Consider the following 21,789-nt stretch of genomic DNA (forward strand, 5'->3'; position numbering starts at 1 on the left):
TCTCGTAAACTACATACAATATTAATATTTTTCATACATATGTTTACATACATACATTAGAAAGTGAACTATAGAGACTCCAAAGACAATATACTTGAAACCATATTGAATAAAGCGTATATATCAATTGAATGAGGTATCAGCAAGCCCCTCGAATCGATGATGCATTTAAAAACATATCTATATATAAATATAAAATAAATAAATTCATAAATGCAAGTGTTTATGTAGTCTTTCTGTTAGCTAGGAGTAGCAGTTCTGAAAGGTCCAAGCACAAATGTCGATGGAATGGATAGAATGAAGTTAAGAGGGAAGATAAGTGGTGAAGTTTCTTGTCGGGAACTCTTTATCAAATCTAGTTACTGGCTACCGGACCGCTGCAGCGTTTTTCAAGCGGAGATGGAAGCGCCAAGGTAGCAGTAGATACTGCTCCGAAGTGTAAGCTCCACTCACTCTGATAGTCAAATGGCTATAATAGCTTTAAGCTCGGATGCATGGAAGGCACCTTTATTTCAATTTCATCCGATTGGAACCGACAAGAGCTGGCCAACAACCAAAACTGTAAGAGGTCTTCCGAACTACTTGCAGTTAGCAAATTCAATCTAGCCACAATTGTAGGTGTTCTGACTGAACACTGTTTAAAATAAACACACGCGGTGCGACTTTTTTTGTCGGACGCTCTTTCCAATAGTTTTCCTCTATTGCCCAGCGTTTCTAAACTGAGTTGAAATATTTCGGTAGATACACCCTTGCAGAACCTTTCCTTTATCCTTTGTTAATCTATGAGGTGCACTTTTTGGAGTTTCTGAAAAACACAAAGGACACACATCTATTCATATGAGATCCATCGACTTTAGATCAATCCAAGGACCTAACCTAACCTAACTTAACTTGCGTGGTTAAGACGTCAATTATGAAAATAAATTGAATTTAAAATATAAATTGTAAATAATCAGCCTACATTTGAGTGCATCAGCCCTAATGATGACTTAGTAAAATGAGACTGCTTCGAAACTCTTATGTACTTGGTAGACAAACATTCGTCCACCTATGTCACCAATTTCTATAATTCGAACCGTATATTGACGTCTCAACTTCAACACTTCTGATTTATGTATATGTATGTATATACAATAGAGCGGGTTGATTGTTGGGTCGAAAACGGTTTTAGAACCATACTCTCTTTGGAAAAGTTATTCAGAATGATCTGTAGAACATTTCCCGAAAACGTGAACATACTCAAATTCCATTTGTTATACATAGATACCAATTCAAGTAGAGGATACGATTCCTTAGATCATTTTCAGTGAACACTCGCTTATCCTTCTCTCCCTCTTCTATCTAAGTCAAGACTACCGAATTATATACTACTCGAAGGGAAAAAATAAATTCCGTTAACTCATCAGTATATATGTACATACATATGTAAGGATATCCCACGCTATAAGCGCTGCTTCGCAACGAAATTAAAAGGTGCACCTTTAGGCAGCCCTTCCACCCACCAGTTAGTAGCCTTCCGGGAATTTCTTAAGCGACACCTTCAAAAGCGCCCTCCACTCCGTACAAACGTCCAAAGCTATTTAAGCAAGTAGCCGCTGTAATAGCGCGCGTTGGCGTCGACACCACGAGCGCGTCGCTGACGGCGGCGCAAAACAAAAAGTGGTGGCGAATGTAAAAGCACAACTTGGAAAAAACGCTTTCATATTTTCGGTTTGCGCTGCTCTCGCTCAATTACTTGTTTTTGAAATAAATGCTTTGCTACTTTGTGCTCACGCGCACTTTGTTTTCTGCTGCTTTAGTATTTTGCTTCATTCCTTCCGTTTTGCTTAGCCATTCTTTGCATTGGCTTGCTGCTGTTGTTGGCAGCTTTTTTGTAGCTTTTCGCTGTTTATTGTTGTTATGCTTTCTCGTTGCCTGCCTGTTATTGTTGTTATTCTTCGTTGTTGACGCGCACGTATTCTTTGCTTGGCTTGTTCGTCTGTTGCTTTTCTGTTTATATTTCTGCCTTTCCGCCGGTCGCTCTACGCGCGTCCGTGTGCGCTTCGTGGCTGCGTTTGCTTAGACGGTGGCTGCTTAGATTGTGTATGTGTGTGTGTGTGTGTGTGCGGGTATTTGTGGTGTTGGTGGTGGCAGCGTTGGCAACAATAGCGTCAGCGCGCCTTTGATGATGACAGCACACGCGAGCAGCGGACAACCAGCGGCGCGGAGCACCCAACTAGACAACGCTGGCTGGCTGGCACGCTAGCTGCTTGCTTGGTTGGTTGACTGGTTCAGTTTTAATTCTGACGGCTGACAGTTAAGTTGATTTCGTGCGCAGAACGCGGAACGTTAAAGCTAACAAAGCTGCCTGCTCTTCGAGTGACTTTTACTGTCTGTGAGACGGTGACTGTGTTTATGTGTGTGTGTGTGCGCGTCTAAAGTAAATTTTGTGGCTTTTGCCAAACACAACGAATTGTTTTGCGTTGTTTGAATTGAAATCAAACGATTAACGTTCATAACAGAAGGTAAACAAATATTTGGTAAAAAGATACGCTAAATTAAACTGTGAAGTTTTCTGAAATAGAAATAGTGACAGTGAATTTTGGCGAGAAACTTGTGACGGAAGGCGAAGTAGCAGCAGGAGGAAGTGCGCGAAAATTCTGGTGTGTGTTTGATTCTTACCATTTAATATAGAAATGATTTGAAATAAAATTAAAAAATTATTAATGTGTGGTATTAAGAGATCACAACTCAAGGTCATATATTTGTGTAAATAATTTTGGATTTGAAAGCATGAAATTGAGAACATTTTCTAGAAATATTTTTTCTGAAAGAAATTTACACTGACTTGTGGGTTAAGTTTCGTGCATATAACAAAAAAAGAAATACTTGCCATTATAAAAATAATACACACAGATACATTTTTAAAATACTTGTTTAAATATATAAAAATAATAAAACAAATAGTTCTGATTTTAATGGAAGGGATATGCAAAATATCGTCATATTTTGAATGATTTCTTTTATAAAAATTAAAAATTGTTTTTGTTTTTTTAAGTGTATACTTAAATATTTCTTATGCTGATGGTTTAAATACAATGTCAATTACACAAATACAAATTGTTTTCATACAAGTACTTCATTTGAACGGTCAGTTTGTATTGCAGATTTAATCCAAGGGGGTTTGATTCGAAATTTTTTTATCTGTGCCAAGTTGGTGGAAGATATAGTAAAGCGTAGCGTTTAGGAAGCGTAGTTCTAGTTTTATTCGTCGCATCGGGTCATGTTATACCTTTTTGGAAAGCTTTCACGCGCTAACACGTGTTTGATTGATTGTCGTTTCTTTTAAGTCGTTCGTGAGTTATAGCGTCGCAAACATGGAGCAAAATAAAGAGAAAATACGGCATATTTTACAGTACTACTACGATAAAGGCAAAAATGCATCTCCGACAATAAAATTTGTGCAGTTTATGGACCCCATACAGTTTCCATTTCCACCGCACAACGATGGTTTCAACATTTTCGTTCTGGTGTAGAGGTGGTCGAGGATGCGCACCGCTCCGGAAGGCCTGTCGTCGAAAATTGCGAGAAAATCGCTGAATTGGTCGAAAGGGACCGGCATAGTAGCATCGGTCAAGAGCTGGGCAAGAGTCATCAAAAATTCATTTCAATTTCAATAAAAAAAAATTCAATAAAAATACCGCAAGACTTTTTTGACAACCCATTATTGTCAAATAAACGAGTTTTTCATACAAGACCTTGATTTTGACTAATCAGTTTGTATGGCAGCTCTATGCTATAGTGGTCTGATCTGAGAGTCTTTTTACTGAGATTGTAGCTTTGCTTTTGGGAATATTCTATGCCCAATTTTGTGAAGAAATTTCGTCAAATAAAAAAGTTTTCCACACGAGAACTTGATTCAGATAGGTCTTTTTGTATCGTTGCTATAGACTATAGTGATCTGATAACAGTGGCTCCGACAGCTACTATGACTCTTCTCTCATGACATGTGCAAAATTGTAGGTCGATATCCCACGTAATTCAGACAGGTGGACAGACAGACATGGCTAAATTAACACAGCTCGCTATGCTGACTATTTATATACAAGTTATACAAATCTTCGTCGTTTGCTTGTCGGTGTTATAAACTTCGTAGCAAATACTTATATACTCTTCAAGGTATAACTATTTTTTTCACAGAAAAAGTTATAAACAGATTGAAAGTTGCTTTGCCCATTAAGGAGTTCTTACTGGGTACTATCCAATAGACATTCATTTGTCTTGTCGGACGCTGGTTATAAAAGTTGTATGGAGGAGAGTGCGGTGGAAACATCCAGACACTTTCTTCTCTATTGTCTAGCCGATATTTGTAGGGGTTTTATGATCCAGCATATAGGAGGTTTTAGGTAGTACAACGAACGAAATCTACCTCTAAGGTATTTTTTTTTGGACCTATTTAAGTAATTATTTGGCTTCCAAGCTTTAAAAAATTAAAAGTAAAAAAAAAGAAATGGATTGAAAGAAACATTTTTTGTATAAATAAAATGCTTACTAAAAATATTTTTTTTTAACGAAATAAAAATTAAGTAAAATTGTCAGTGCAATTTTTATATGACTTCCAAGCCTTAAAAATTATACAAAACTAAATTTTCAAAAAATAAAAAATAAAAACATGAACTTAATTAAAAGAAAAAGCTTCCTGTATAAAAGAACAACGTTAACGGTTCTTCTACATGGGCATTTTTTTCTCTCAAAATTAGCCTGTGATTAGCAGGTGTTAAAATAATGTTGATATTATTATTTCTAAATATCACAAATGCAAAAATCAAATAATTATTTTTTATAAAAAAAAATATTTTCATCAGATTTATGCAAATAAAGGAAGCATTGATTTAATAACTTCTGTACACCTTCTCATCATTTAAATTTTTTACCATTTCGCCTTCAAGTTAATCCATTCAGTAATTGGCTTGCTATTTTCATTCCCTGAAATTATGCGAAAGCGCGCCAAATGCAAAGAATCATGATGCTTAAGTGGAAAAGCACGCAACAAAAAATAGCAAAACCAAAACAAAGTAAAAAACAACATAAACACTGAAGCTAGTTTACGCTGATATATTCACTTAGCGAATCAGTGCGGTTTTTGCAAAAATTAAGTAGCATGCAGTATGCGGCCGCAAGCAGGCATTTATTTGTTCTTTTTCGGTTTTGCAAATTTCCTGCGCTGAAATACGATAGTCTGCAGGCTCGCGCACATGTTGCATCTGCAATGTGGCCAACAACAACACCGAATGTTGTGCAAATTTTGCGGTTGCCGAGGATTTGGTTCGTTTATTGATACTTGTGCGCTCTACGGTTGGACGCTTGGCTGCCAGGCGAAACATGACAGCAGATGCATAGATACAGTCATGTGTGGAACATGAGAAGCATAAAGATAATATTATCTATAGTTATAGAAGTTCTGATCGAAATTTTATACGAATTCGGTATAAATAGTTATACATATATAATGTTAAGTAAAAGAGTTACATTCAAAAGTAGCAACAAAGTTATGCAGTTACATTCAATACGAGACACACTTTTTGACGTTCCCACGACAATCGGGTCAACATAAGAGGAACTGACTCGGATTTTAACAATCCGTGGCGATCACCGCCTTATTCGACGAAAATTTCTTCCCAGCGAGCATGCTTTTGAGATCTGGGAACAGTAAATAGTCTGGAGATTACGAGGATGTGAAAGCAATTCGAAGTGCAGCAAAAATTATTCCTTGCGCAACTTTAAATAGAGACTCCACTTTGCCAGTCGGCTGTAGCGCTGTAACATGCTTTGGAGCGTATTCATCTTATGTAGTCCAATCAAATGACTGTCGATTGGACTTCGGATTGCAATGATGGAGCCATGTTTCATCCATTGTCACATATCGAAACAAAAACTCGTGTTTATTGCGCTTGAATATCTCCAAACACTGCTCTGAATCATCAACTCGTCATTGGTTTTGGTCAAAACAGGCCTCAGTTTCTCCAAATTGCTGGGAGTAACGAATCGAATCCAACTTATGTAAATATCTGGTAGGAGTATGAGAGAATATTAAAAAATTCGCTGTTCTCCGAGGTATGCTGAAACGAAAATATGGATGTAAAGTGCAAAACTATAGGCCGCCAAAAGTTAACTTGAACTTATTGTTACATTTAAAGCGTTCTGGGAAAAGAAGATTGCCAAAGTACCCTTCGCTTTGTTACCGAATCTGTTCAAGAAATACGCAAGTCGCTGAAATCGTTACCTAATAAAATTTCTGAAAAGGGTAATAGACGGACGAGATTGAATCCTTAAAGGCAAGCAGAATCGCCAAAATCATCTTTAAGTGAACGGACGGAAAACACGAAAATTCTCTACCCACGGTCTCGAAAAGACTACAGGATGGGTGTTGGCCTAGTCAGAGGCCACAACTGGCATCCTACGAACCGGATTGCTATTATTAACGACGACACATATGGGAAGGGTAGGGAAGTAGGTATGAGAGGTAGGTAATATCTCCTCTGCTGTATGACCTTATCAAGAACTCGACTTAGATATCTAGAAGCTTTGGAGTTCAAGGGACGGAATGAAGTATCAGAATTATATTTTTTTCGCTGATTTATGCGTCCTTAAAGTAGAGAGGAAAAAAGTCTGTCTCCTCGTCGTTATGATTTCTACCTTTTCGGTCGTCTGAAAATAAAGCAATAACAGATTCTTGATGTCTCTGTCTTAAGAAGCTGCAGAACTGAAGAAAATTTCATAATATGGCGGCTACTTAAACATAAACCTCGATTTTTTCACTAATTTTTAAACTTCGTCGAAAAAAGAATATGATCAGTAAATCAACTTTTTAGAACTAGAAGTATTGAGAAAAAGGCGCTACTTTTTCCAACTGCCATGACACTAAAACGGCTATAATTTCGGAAAAAATTTGAGTTTGAAATTTTTTTTTCTAAGATAGTTTTGAAGCAAAAAAAATGTCGGGAAATATTTTCAAAAAAAAAAACAAATTTTTTTTTGTAATTTTTAGGTTAATATTTTTTAGGAAAAAATTTAAATTTATAGAACTCTTTTGTGAGATAGTTTTGAATATACAAACTACCGAATTGTGAAAAAATTTTGAGTTTTAGAAATTTCTAGGCTGCAGAGAATACGCATTTAAAATAAATTAATTGAAAATTTTTTCTGTGATTCTGATTTTTGACACCATACTGTACATATAAGCGAGCATAAAAATGTGAGCAGTACACAAATAGCTTAGTATGTGTAAAATCTATAAATTACTTGGTTGCATGAATGAAACATTTGTTGCATCCACATGAGGGCAATAAGATTTCTACTCGCTTAATTTAAGCGTTGAAAGTGCGTTTTTTGCTACCGTTTGTTCTCATTTGATTTTTTTCCCGATTTGATTTTAAATGAGTGCGAGCGTGTGTGTGTGTGTGTGTAGGCGCTGAGTTGATGAAGAAAACAATCGATAAAATCTTTTATTGTGGAAATAAATGCAACTATAAATAAAGCGAATCAATAATGAAGCTGCAGAAGCGCGCCAGTTCCACCGGCCGCTCAGTGCGACAGCGCCCGTCAGCCGAGGGGCCAATACGGCACGCAGACGCTTGCAGCGTGAGTTGCTTATAAAAATAAACACTGTGCGAGCTTAAAGAAACAGGCACACGCATACAACTGCATAATGATATGTATGTATATGTGTGTGTAAAGGAATGTTTGCTGCTGGCATTTGTTGTTATTTACATTTGTCATTATTTAATTGTTTTTATTGCCAGGACACGAGTCAGCCATGCTGTTGTGGCTCTTGGGGAATTGCAGACAAGGCAGCTGCTTAGCCACATTGAGCACCGAGTTATTTATTTAAACAATTGAAATTAATTTTTACGCACAACTTTTTCGGTTTGGCTTGCTTATTCAAAAAGTTTCACGGCAGCACCACAGCACCCACACCCACATATACACCCACAGACAAATGTATGGAATTGTAGCTCTGTAGCTGTACAAAAATGCGGGTCATACAAAATTCAAGGACTCTCTTAATTATCTCTGTTCTGTAGGATGAGATCATCACACCACGCAAAATTACGTAAACAAAGAAAACGCAGAAAGAAGGAAGTGAAAAAACACAAAACTACTTTGCTTATACGTGCGTGTGTGTATTCTATGTATATATGAGCTTCTACACACACACACTTAGACATGAAAAACTTCTTTTTTTGTAAGTAGTAGTGGCTTATTTCAACTGGTTTGCCATTTTATCGCCTCGCTTTCGTTGCCGTCTCCTGCTGTACGACATTACCTTTAGTTCTTATAGATTTTGTTTTTGTCGCTCTTTATTTTCATCTTATGTATGCTATGGCTTTTGTTGGTTTTGTTGGCGCGTGACTTCATTGCAGTTGTAAATTTTGAGTCATCCGTTGAACTTGAACTTTATGCATTGGCAATCAGCATAGCAATCACGTACAGTGCTGGCGAATTCTCGTAAGTGTATGTGTGCATGAGTAAGTGTGTATGTGCTTTTGTATGTGAACGCACCATAAGGCTACATATGAAAGTAGGTCAGATGCATTTCTCTTATTTTTGTATTACTGTACTTGCTTGTGGAACACTTTGTAAGAATGACTAATAAGCGCATTTGAAATAACGGTGCAAAAAGCATTCATTATTAGAATTTTTTGCTTTTAAATAATATTTCTTGTATTGACTCACGGCATTTCTGTGGTTTCGCAGATATTCAGAAGGTTAATTTTTTTTACTATTTCCTTACTCTTTCACACACTGGACAGTATATACCATTGTCTTAGATCTCCTAAGAAGCTTGCTTCGTTCTAAATTTCTACTAATAAAGAAAACGTTCTGCTTTAACAGTTCACCATCGTACGTAAATATGCACAGTTTATGGAAAAAATTTCAACTTTAAGCCAAAGATTCTTAAAATCCTAATATGAACATTTTATAACGTGTTTCAACATATTCAAGGAGAACAAAAAAGTGCCTAACTCAGTTTCCTAAGTTTCATTAGTAAATACATATGTAGATTTCAAAATGAATGCTATCATCTCACAAGTCAACATCTACATAGCCATCCAAGCAGCAATCAAGGCAGTAACCTCGTATCGCGTATCGGAAGTGACTTGGGAAGCAGGACAGCAGTATAAAGTTGTTGCCAGAGGCTAGAAACTTCACTTCTACTGGGTGGCATGCCACAAAGGCATCGAGGACAATGAACTAGTGGGCGAAATTGTTAAGAATGGCTGGCATTCGAAAACGTGATCAACATTGGGAAACCCTTGTATTGCTATACGACGATTCCGACAGAAGCATGTTAAAGAAAATCAAAACCCGATGGAACGAGCTACCATGTGCAAAGGGTAGATCGGAAGTACACAGACTTCCTATTAGCACTCGATAGATGAGACTGTAGGAACATGATCGGAATACTAACTGGTCACTGTCTAGTGGCGAACTAGTTCGCAGGATGGGGCTGACAGAACGAGAAGACTGCAAGAAATGTCTAAAGCAGGGCAAGAGATGTCTAGAGCAGAGCAAGATGTAAACAGTGCAGCATCTCTTGTGCACTTGTCCTGCATTGACAAGACTATGCTGTAAGCATCTGGGCTCCTTACGGTATGATACACCAGAGAAGGTATCAAAAGTGAAGCCGAAGAGTCTGTTCAAATTCGCGTCAAGCGGAGGCAGCCTAAGAGATGACTACTCCTCATGGACCTAGCAACTGAACTCCATCTGGTATCACAAAGCACCAAAACGTCATCTGTGCGTGGCTTATTGGCCTACAAGATTAACCTAATGAATGCGCTGTTTTTCTTTCAAAATATGAACGTTGATTTAAGAAAAACTTCTACAATAGTGTTATTCAAAGTATTGCCCATCTGTAGCCTAATATTTTTCAATATTTCTGGCAATTTGTGGATTCCATCTCAGAGAAATTGCGCCGGTTGATGTGAAACTTATTTCAGTGAAGACATTCTGCATCGACCGGAACAAATGGTAGTCAGAAGCGTCAAGCATAGGTTTACAAGGTGGGTAAGGCAAAACATTCCAGCCGCTGTTTTCCAAACCCATAGTTTTTAACCGGTCTTGCAAAATAAGGCCAGGTGTTGTCATGTTGAAAATTATTACTTCGTATCAAGTCGCAAATTCTTGGAGCTATTTGGCAATCGCTTGCTTCAATTTGATAAATTGTTTTCGGGAGCGTGCCCAGTTAATGGTTTGTGTCAATTTTAAAAGCTCTGAATAGAGCACCGCCTTCTTTTCCCACCTAATACATATCAATGATTTGACGCCATGGCTAACTGTTGAGTATTTCTGATATATGTATCTTACAAAATCGTCTTTCAACGTCTACTGACTTCAATTTGTATGGCTTCCAATTTCCCTAATTTTAAATCTATCCAATTGCTTTAAAATGTATTCAAATGGCTGCTTGAGTTACTCCCAAAGGTTCTGCAAACTTTGACAATAATCTTCATAAATTCATGTTTCCAGTTTCTCATCTTGAAACATTTGCCGCTCACGCTGTTCTTCATGTTCCAAGCCAAAATCACCACTTTTAAATCATGCAAGCCCTTTTGATTCATATAGAGTGTATTTACCATAAACTTTCATCAAAATACGCTGATTTTCGGCGAAGATTTTCTGCATATTAAAGTAAAGTGACGAAGAACTCCTCGCAAAACAGCTTTTTTCGCTAAATTTGGGAAGAAAAAATACATTATTGTTCTTTATGCTTCAGCTCAATTTTAGAGATTCTCTATCCATCATTCATTTTATGATATTCAAATTAAAAAATCAATTAAAATGAAACAACTCCAGAAAACCTTCATTTACCAGTGTTGTGTTGCTGTTATTATTTTGAATGAAGAAAATATATTTGTCCCTTTGGAAAACTTCAGCACATCCAAACCATAAGCAATATATACAATCCGACTTACTTTTTAATGTGATCACATACAATATATTAAAGCAAATTTGCTGACATCAAACAAACTTCAGATTTAAATACATTTTTACATGAGAGAAATGGCTTCATTGCCATCGATTTGTCTTTGTCATAAGCAAAGTAAATATGCCTCTGGGTGGTAAAGCGTTTGACGTCAAAAAAGCAAATTCACGACAGCCTTGAATTGTTTTAATGGCGTTGTGTGGTGTTTGTTTTCTCCACGGCTTCATGTTTACAATCCTAAAAGGAATATTAAACAAAAAAACTACATAATAAGCCATACGCCCCATGCAGAGCGAAAAAAAGTCCTCAAACAAAGCTTTCAACCAAACACAATTACAATTGTATGCAATTAAAGTGGGAGAAATTACACGAGTAAGCCACAAAAATGCACGCGAAACAAGGTCTGTGAATAGGTAAATAGTCCACATATATGTATGTATGTACTTAAACATACACTCAAATCATACACTCAAATCATATATACGTATATCATTATAAATACATGTTTATGGTGGAAATAAAGTTAGAAAATTAGTTACATATATCTGCTTTTCCCTAAATGGTGTAGTTCTAGTGCTTTTAAGCACAGTTAACGTACTATTTCATTTGTAGAGAAGACGTTTAAGGAAAACATAAGTTCCATAAAATTGATTAAAAAGTCTTTGGAATTCCTTAAGTTACTTTCTAAAAGTTAAAATTTCCATAAAGTTACGTTTATAGAAAAGTCAATTTACTACTAATTATATTAAGTATAAAATATACTAATGCAGTGGCCGCCAAGCGGAGATCATAGAATTAAAGAAGGCCTTCTTGATCTGAAAAAAGTTTTTTCATAACAAGGAACGTCTGAACGCCACTCTACCTACCTAAATACACAGTTTGTCAGGAAAGTAATAGAACTGAGTCGATTTAAAAAAATATATTGAACCAATCGTTACAATTCTTTGAAAACTTTCAAAATAGGCTGCTTCTGCGTCGATGCAGCGCTGTTAGCGCGATTTCTAAGCATTGTATGCTGCTTGGATCTCACTTGTCATCTCAAATTGCTTGCCTTTCATCGGCTTTTTCAGGCATGGAAACAAAAAAGTCCCGGGGCCGCATCTATGCAGAAGGACGGCTGCGGAAGTGTTGGGATGTCGGTCTTATAGGTAGCTGTTCATAAGAAAGGCGGTGTGAGCCGAGGCGTTGTCGTGGTGCAACTTCCAATATGACAATCCATTATGGATTATGCTTCAAATTTTCGAATCTGACTCTTAAGACAATTTTTCGTTCGAAAATTTTAGGCAAAATATTTTAGTTAAATTTTAAGTTAGGTGTAATCAATGAGCTGATTTCGCGTGAGATCATGAATAATCATGATCATGACATGTGAACAACTAAAGACGCTTGTCCGTTGTGATGCTCAGAACACTTAGCTGTGAATCAATCTGTATATACTTTCTGTATATACTCGAACGTTTTTGATATTCTAAACTTTTGCACACGATCTCTTTTTCCTAAGAAGTTGCTTGTTTTTCGAAACCACCAATATTAGACCACTAATAGCGTATAGCTGTCATTTCAACAGAACGACCAAAATCATGTCGTTGTATGGACAATTTTTTTCTTTGTGAAGGGTATTATAGCTTCTTGCTTCTTGTCGAAACTAAAAATAATCAATAATCATATAGTAAAGTTATTCCTTTAGAACTAATTAATACCTAATCGTATAAAAAGCGCTTGTAATGAAGGCTAATTCAATTTTAATTGTACAGTGTAAAGAGATAGACTCAACGTTTATTGCAGGGTTTGGAATAAATACATATGTATACTTTGAATATTATATGTGGGGCTGTGAGTCTATATTGTCATGAAAATATTGAAATATTTTATTAAATTTTTTTGTGGTTTCTTTTGATGAGTTTCAGAGAGTTCTAACTGAGCTTAGAAAAATGAAGTAAGAATATTAAATAGAGCCATTTGCATTCAAACGACAATTATTTTATATTCAGCCAATGCTGACCTAATGCAAAAACACTGACACATAAAAATACATAGAAGTGACCTGCAACATGCAACATGCATGTCGGCCACACATGCAACACATTCGCAAAAGTGAAAACTTTTCAACGCAATTAATTTTTATTGGCGTCATCACCATTGCCGCCAACGACCACCAAATGGATGAAGTGCTGTCATGTGGTTGTTGCTGTTGCTCATGTGCTTTTGTAATGCATTTTGCATTTCTGTTGAACTTATTGCAAATGCTGTTATTGCCACTGACTAAGCGCTGCCATTTGAAATTTTGTTGCGCCAAAATATTGTCGTTACTTTGTTGTTGCTGCTGCTGCTGCCGCTGGTGCTGTTGGTGCTGCTATGGCGCTTTGATGTGGTCGCTTACATCACTGGCCATCAAAAAGTGCAACAACAAGCGCTTGCATGTGTCAACAGTTTTACGCCGTCATTGTTGCACCAACACAACTGTGTGTTGAAGTGGCAGTCTGTTGGTTTTTACGTAACATGTGACAATAACGGCATTTACTTATTCATTGCGTGCATGTGTGTGTGTGGGTGTGTAGGTGTGCGCATGCACTCGTGATTAAATTTGCATTTCACACATATTTCACAGGAGCGCAGCGCTGAATTATAATGTGATAACTGTGAATTTTCTAATTACGGCGGGCGCACATACATCCACAGCGGCAGCAACACCTAAAAGTCTATGCATGTGTCGGTGTGTGAGGCGCGTGTGTTTGTGTGGGTGTGCGTGCGTTTGCTATAAAACAAGTGCACTTGTGCAACATTTAATGCAATTAGTTTGCTAAATTGCTCGTGTGCAAATCGTTCTTATGACTATATGCATTTATGTATCCATACATACATATGTATATATGTGTATATATAGAACATTTTTAGTTGGAAATATAAGCAACTGTATTTGTTTAACATAACTGCATATGTATATTTCTAATAAAAGTGTAGTTGTGCTTTAATTGCTGTTGTTGGCAAGGATTTTCGGCGAATGAGCTCATACACTTTCAAATTAGGGTAGTTCTATTTTTATAAAAAAGTATTTACACTTTATATATGTACATATCGTCACCTAAAATGCAAATCAGCGTATCATCAAAAAAAAAAAATCAAAAATTGCTATCAGATATAATAACCAATATATAACCATTTTATAACCAAAACTGAAATTTTTTTCACTTTGAGTGGTTTCTATAAAATCATTTTACCTTCGCCTGTAAATTTATGAAAAGTGAGGTTAAGTTATTTTGCATATAAAATGTTAGCCAGGCGGACTAAAAAGTTCGTCCAGTTGCATAATAAAGCGCCTCCAAATGCTTTTTTTGTTCGACCTGAACTTCAAAATTAATGCTGTTGCCAAAAAGCAAAAATGGTTTTATGAGTGTTAAGGGGTTACGTGGGTATTGACGCCCGAAAAAATAATTATTTTCACCAATTTTTTTCATTTGATTAGGTGTTTCATATAGTCTCATAAAGTTATAAGTTATAACGATCTGAAATCATAGCATTGAGAATTGTAAATGTGTAAACTCATTTTTGTATGTAATCCAACTACAAAATTTGTTAACCAGTGTAAAAATTTATAATTTTATGATTTTACGATGCTTTATGACGGGTTGTGAGTACGCCAAATAAATAAATTAATTTTTTATTACTTTTGAGCATATAAAAGAGCAACGTTAGAATAATTCAATTTTTCCTAAATTTTTTTGGAAATTCCACCATTGGTTGGCGGCACTGCCCAAAAATGTCTCCTCGCAGTGATCAGCATAAAACCCGAAAGATTCATCTTAAATCAAAAACTCAAATTTCATCGGTGAGTAGATGAGTATTGGTCGTGATTAGTATAGGGATTTGAAGAAAAATATGAACCTTTGGCAAAGCTGTAAACAAAACAGTATAATTTTACGTCTAATTTTTACCACAATTTGCCTTGATCTTATGATTTTATAATTTATGAAAAGATTAGTATCGAAGTTGTCGAAGTAAACATTTTATCAAAACCTTCGATTTCAAAGCCATCTTTCTAAGAAAAACTATGAAAAATTTCAACAAGGTCTTCACTGGGCGGTTACATGGGTTTCCTCGGTTAAAAAGCAGCATTTTTTTTCAATTGTTTTTTTCATATAAAAAATTCAATATTTTATTAAATTCTTTATTTTTAAGTATTAACAAAGAAATTCTGTAATGTTTGGGTAAAAATATTTTTAACTGGCGTCGCCTTTTCCGGTGATCTCTCAGAAAAAAGATGCGCCCCCTTTGGCAGGATAAATCCTTACAAGATCTTCTAAAGTGAAAAAATACTTGTTTTAGTTAAAACCTTAGAACTTGGACAAAAATTTCGCGGCATTTTTTTAATAGTTGAAACAAAAAAAAATCCTTTATTCAAGTGTTTAAAAATTGTATCTCAAAGACCTATGTAAAATAGATTTTTGAAACCCGTAAACCGATGTAAACCCTTAACCGACAAGACAAAATTTCGAACATAAATGAAATTGACATTTAGACAGCTGACGCCTTAAAGCCATCAAAACAACGTGAATATGTAAAGGCTCTGAGTTAAGGAGTCAGTGAGATAACACCATCGCCGATTTACTGTAATTCAAATTAATGAAAACTCAAATTGAATTAATTGGGCTTCGAATGGATTCAAATGATCCGTATTCTCCCAAACTCAAGAAAGTGCGAAGAAATCGTTGAGACTTAGCTCTTCTTTGAAACAAAATAACAACAATACTGCAAAAATTATATTTATTGATGACAACTATGTGAAACAATAAAATGGTATTTAGCCAAAATTGTTTTCTTTCGCTCATATTCATAAAGAAAGTATCTAATAAGGTCGTATGAAAATGTCAAGTCGATTAAAAAAGTCTTACGTATGCACTCATATGCCTGAAACTATGGCAGCTATTAAAGTAGCAATAGACTTACTGCTACGTTGTGTAACTTCTCTCAGGGAGATGAGAATTCACTCCGATAGCAGAACGGCAATACTAACGCTGACTCGCAAGCTAACTCATTATCAGATTCGTTTGGATGCCTGGTCATAGCGGAACCACTGCAAACTGGAAGTCCGTAATCTAGCCAGAAGGGCGCCCGAGTTGACACTCCGGTCGCATTTTGGCATTTAGCAATCGCTGGTTGACGGTCTGAGTCATTGCAAGATCCTTTTGGCCCAGAGTACAACATATTAGATCTTTTGAATTACTGGCCCCTGGCAAAGTACATCTTGGCGCAATTGCAGGAGATCTTACTAAACATTGTCGGACGCAAATTATCAAACATGGAAAAAAGTGAGTTGCAAATGTCCAGCTACTTTTTCCTCCTTTGTCCATTTCTTGAAAGACTGAAGTTGAAACACCTTGACGGTCATACCTTGGGCGAATCAAGAGACATAGTTCGTCTCAACAAAATCAGCTAAAAGCGCTTTGTCGTTTTTGAGGATCAATCAATTTTATAAGAGTTCTAGATATCGCAATGGATCATTATACATCAATCCTGAACTTAGGTTTTAAGGTTATCACTACTTTAAAACAAAAAAATATTTAATTTTCATTTTAGTATACAATTCCGAACCACCCTAGCACATTTTACTATAGTAACTTTACTACAAATAAACGCTTACAGATATGTAACATATACACTCTTATTGCACATTTAACGTGCAACATTTTGTGACAATATCGTTTTGTCGATGCGGTGTCATTTGGCGTGTTATTTCAGCGTTGTTGTGTGTACCACAACTGTATGCATAAATTTAGCAGTTTAGCATTGAAGTTGGCTGCACTGCATAAGCAACTGCACAATATGCACGGATGCTCGCTCGCAAGTGCATACATAATAGATAGATTACTGAGTAAACGCCCCTAGGAAAAATTGGAGAAGATGTGAGAAAAATTCATTTAGTTCAATATTTAATCTACAAAATTAAGGATCTAAAATACAAGCAAAGATGTTAAATTTAGCTTCAGACCAGTGGAAAGAATTGCAAAGTTTTCCATCAGGGCGTTCACTAAGAATGATATGCCAAGCATTTTCCTGTGACTGTGTGAGTGGAGTTAGAATTAATATAGAATCCCATCGGAAATGCGCTAAAGCGAAAAGTAAAATAGTTTTCGAGCAGACTCTAACTTGTCAGTATGTATTTGGTAACTAGGTAGGTTTCAGACCACAGAGCCATATTCCAATTTAGGCCTAACCAAAGTTGTAATAAGTCTTTTAGTAATATCTCGAAGTTCTTTAACAAAAAAAAAAAAAAAAAAATTAGAACACCTTTTGCTTTCAAAACCGTTCTATATAGTAAAAATGACGACTAAAAATATGTTTCGGGTCCATAGTAACTACGAAATGAAAAAAGTTTAAAACTTGCTGTATTATATAGATTTTTTTATTACATAGCGACAGTGGTGGATGGATTTACGGGTAAAGCGCATCGTCCGACATGTTCCCACGACAGTCGGGTCTACGTAACCGGAACGGACCCAGATTTTTATCCGGCCAAGGACTGTCAACTCGGCAGAATTCTACCGCTACAACAACAACAACATGTTTTGATGATATTCAATGGCAAATCATTTCTATCACACTAAGCAACCCAATTGTTTAAGTCTTTTTGCAACAGACATCTTTCATCAGTTAAGGTATATGTTTAGAATAGAAACTAAAAACACTTCTTTCGTAGAAGTTATTGCCGATTTCGTACCAGGTGTGCACTCTTAACCATTCCACTCTCTGCGTGGTTTGAGCATATACACCAATACATATGCATATATTTATGGTATTCTCATTTATTTGTATAAATTGCGTGTGAGCGTTGGCAGCTGATGTCGTTTTGTTCTTTTAGTTGTTATTGTATGATTGCAGTTAAACGAATTATCCTGTAATTACACGCTGATTTCATCTACTTGCTGATAATACGTTAAAGTTTTTAAAGTCAAATACTAATGCGAGCAATTGTTGTAATTAAATCGTGGTATTTGTATATTTAGTAATTAGGTAATATAATTTTATTGGAAATTTAATTTTCACAGGCTCTCTTTGAAAGTTACTGCGCAGTTTGTTTACGAATGTTGAAATAATTTAAATATTGTACAATAAATAGAGTTCTTATTTAAGGGGCGGAAATGCAGGCGGTCTTTATGGTAGACTTATCGATTTTATGACGTAGTGCTCACTTAAAGCTGTTTTGTAGGCAAGTAAAGCTTTTTTAACCACGTTACTTGCAGAGTATGCACGCTGAAAGGTATCTCTTGTGATGAATGATGATTAGAGATATTGAAATAGTTTTGCCACTGCTAGTTTATTAGGTGTCACGAGACTGCCTTTCCAATTTTTGATGTTATATTTAAATAACTGGCGCTACTGCTGATAGTTTCATACTACGTAGGTTGCCTTTTATATTTCGGGATTAGAGAGCAAAAACATATAATCATTATCGAAAATTGCTTCATTGTCTTTCAAAATGTTCTACAATAAGATATACATATGTGACCTGGTCTACGAAAAAAGGGCTTAGGTGTCCATAAAAAAGGAGAACAATTAATGAGATAACGAGAAACTGACGATTATTTTTAACAGCTTTTCCCAGAAAACTAGTTTTCGTTAGCCCCCTTTTCGTAGACCAGGTCACATATAGACTTTTGCAGGCATTTTAACAAATTCTCAAAGCACTTTTACCACTTTGATTGAAGTATCTCCAAAACATGCGTTCTGAATGCATCAACTGCCTCTTCAGGTGCCAAAAAACGTTGACTTCTTAATTTCTTCTTTACGAACTGGAATAAAAAGATGTCTTTCGGTACTAAGTCAGGACTATAAGGTGGATGACTCATCAAATGGATGTTTTGAGTGCTCAAATATGGCATTTGTTTCAATTGCTTCAGTCACTGTGTGAGAATTTGCATTATTGTGGTGAAGGGTGATCCGTGCTTGGTGGCTGCAGATTTCTTGCAAGACAAGTGGCACAATAATGATTGTGCACGACTCAGAATTTGCTGTTTGGCGTTATTCTAGTGCAGTGGCAACATGTTCCGTTTTTCCAAAAACAAGCAACCATTGGCTAGGAATTACTTCGTAGTCGAACAGCTTTTGTTAGATTTGTCTCATTTTGAAAAAACCATACAGTCGACTGCTCATCACTTTCGGGCTTATACGCGTAAATCTACGATTCATCACATACCACGTTATTATAGCGATGTTTCAAAGCAGCTTTATCGTATATTTGCCTCTTTTGAGTGATCACCAAATTGTGTGCGATCCCACGTGAAAAATGTTTGCTACAATGAAATGTTTATGCAATCTTGAATGTATGCCAGTCTTGCTAATATCTATAATTTTCGCAATCCCACGATGGGTCATATGACGATCTTGCAGTATTAGTTGGTGCACAGCATCAATAGTTTCTTAAACAAGAACTAGTTTTGGACGACCTCCAGGAAACTCGTCTTGGAGTGATCTCCGACCTCGATTGGATTCACCGTACCGTCGATAAACACTGTTTCTTAATGGTGCTTCATCACTAAAATTTGAACTAAGTTCATCGATACACTGTTGCTAAGGTAATCCTCGTCGAAAGTTGTAAAAAACAATCGCGCGAGAACTTAATTTCAATTTTTGGCCGAGAAGAATGTATTAAGTAACTGTAAACAACACGAATACGCGCTAGTTTGTCAAAATGTTCTGAGTATGTATAACATGATGGAGATTGATTTAAAATATAATTAGATTTTTTTGTTCGACATGAATATTTTAGGTTACTGTGAACAACACTAGTAGCGCTCGTATGTCAAAACGTTCTAAGTATGAATAACATCAAAAATTTCAATGTTCACGACTAAGTTGCGAGTTGCCCGAAATATAAAACGCAATCTACGTATCTAATGCGAGAAATGAATGCTCTTACATATATATTTAAAAAACTATTAAATTACAATGCAACACATTCGCTTATTAGCCTCATGCGGATTGGTTCTAAGGTGGTTCTGAAAAAAGCTTCAGTTTTGATATGTGCGCATATATTTTTAAAATGTGTGAAGTATAGTTAAAAGTTAGTATACGTATTCATCTATATATTTTTATATTATATACTAATATATAATGAAAGGTGATATGTTAGACGTGTGAATTTCAATAAAGCATTAATTTTCGGAGATTGTCTTTTCACAATTACAACTTTATTTATACTAAATTTTGTTCCATAATAAAACGACTTGTTTCAGAAATCATATAAATGTATTACCAAAATAACGGTTCGATTCGAGTTCGAAACGAGTTGGCAACAGATCACGATTTTCACAAGAAAATGTAGTACAATGGATACGATACTAAACAATATTTCGTGGATCTACGACGTAGTCTCCAAGATCGTCTGAGTTTTAGTAGAGTTCTAGGAAGACATTTGATCTCGCAGATAAGATTGAGACTATTGATGCTTTGGAAGATAATATTCAGCGCGTTATTGTGACCCCAGTTGTTGCAAAAAGTGCTCGAAAATTGGCCTTACTGCTGGGATTTACTCAAGTTCCGGCCAAAAATGATTTGTAAAACATAGTGGAAACTCCTTATCTATATAACAAAGCCAAATCCTTGGCCACAACATTAAATTATATGCATTTAATTTCTTCTTTAAAACCACATGTCTAAAAACAAACGCTCCCTTCCAGCTAAAGAGCCAATTTTTATGAAATTTCTAAATATTTGTGCTGTGAAAAATACCCAAACTCTAGTCGGAATCCCAACTTTTTTCTGTGTGACCAAAAATTTCAATTTCATTTGGAAAGTTCCATTCGAAAAATTTCGCACAAACCGAATAAAAATAAAGTATATACAATAAAAATAAAATTAATGAAATTCATTTCAAATTTATCAGGAGTAAGTGTGGGGCTAAACTAAATATAAATACAGTTTTCGAATTCTATAGTTTTCCATACACACATACATAAAAAAATATACGAATATATAAAATGAAATATAAATTCGTGCGTGGCTGCGTTTGTGTGGATGTGTGTTGGTGTATTTCATTTATGGGATCCACTGACAAAACTTTTGCTGTCGACAACACAGCGCCAACGTCGGAAGCCGAAAAAACTATCAGAAAAGCAAAAGTTGTGTGCCCCACTTTTCGCTACAAACACAGCGAGCACAAAAGTGCGCAGACATACTTACATAAATAAAAATAATGTATAATACACGAAGTAAAATTAGATCCACAAACAAAAAAACAAACAAGAAAATATTGTCTAGTAAATATTGACAATTGCGTGTGTGCGAAGGAGGCGGGCGGAGTTAGTGTCGCGGTGAAAGCGCGCTAAAAGGAGGCCACATTATATTAAATAAGAGGATCAGACAGACACTGCAGGAAAGTCAGCGTCAATAATCGCCGACCAAAATAGAAGCCTGAAACGTATACAAACAATAAAGTGTCCGCTTGTATACAAAGTACTTAAATTTTAGTAATTTTATGCGCTGAGATGAGTGGTTTACTTGGTTGATAGGCTATCAAAATGTTACGCGGTTGTGGAGTTAATTTATATTTATTTGAAGATGTTGGGTGTTGAAAGCTTAGTGTATTCTATGATGTTTACGCAATGGAGATGATAAATTAATAAATACGATATTCATCAATATAAACTAGTTAATAACATAAACGACTTAAACCTATTTAATTCCTACGCAAGGAAGAAAAGCTTTGTCACATTTCATCCGATGTATTTTTTTTAGTTTACGAAAGAACGTAATATCCAACTAAGGATTATCTTCATAGAGGCAAACTTCGCTTTTAAAGTAAGCTCTTTTCGCTTCCCAATTTT

At 35.9% G+C, this 21,789-nt stretch overlaps 1 protein-coding gene across 3 annotated transcripts in view; it reads left to right on the forward strand.

The window, feature by feature from the left end:
• Nucleotides 1-2,274: 2,274 nt before the first annotated feature.
• Nucleotides 2,275-21,789, forward strand: part of LOC120777766 — a 92,981-nt gene continuing 73,466 nt past the window's right edge. For 2 of the 3 annotated variants that reach the window (XM_040109273.1, XM_040109274.1), the window contains exon 1: nucleotides 2,275-2,642. The gene's annotated coding sequence lies outside the window, so the exon portion shown is untranslated. The remainder of the gene's footprint in view (nucleotides 2,643-21,789) is intronic. The other variant, XM_040109276.1, reaches the window with a different exon arrangement.

Source organism: Bactrocera tryoni, chromosome 5 (assembly GCF_016617805.1).
Source record: "Bactrocera tryoni isolate S06 chromosome 5, CSIRO_BtryS06_freeze2, whole genome shotgun sequence".
NCBI classification, from domain to species: domain Eukaryota; kingdom Metazoa; phylum Arthropoda; class Insecta; order Diptera; family Tephritidae; genus Bactrocera; species Bactrocera tryoni.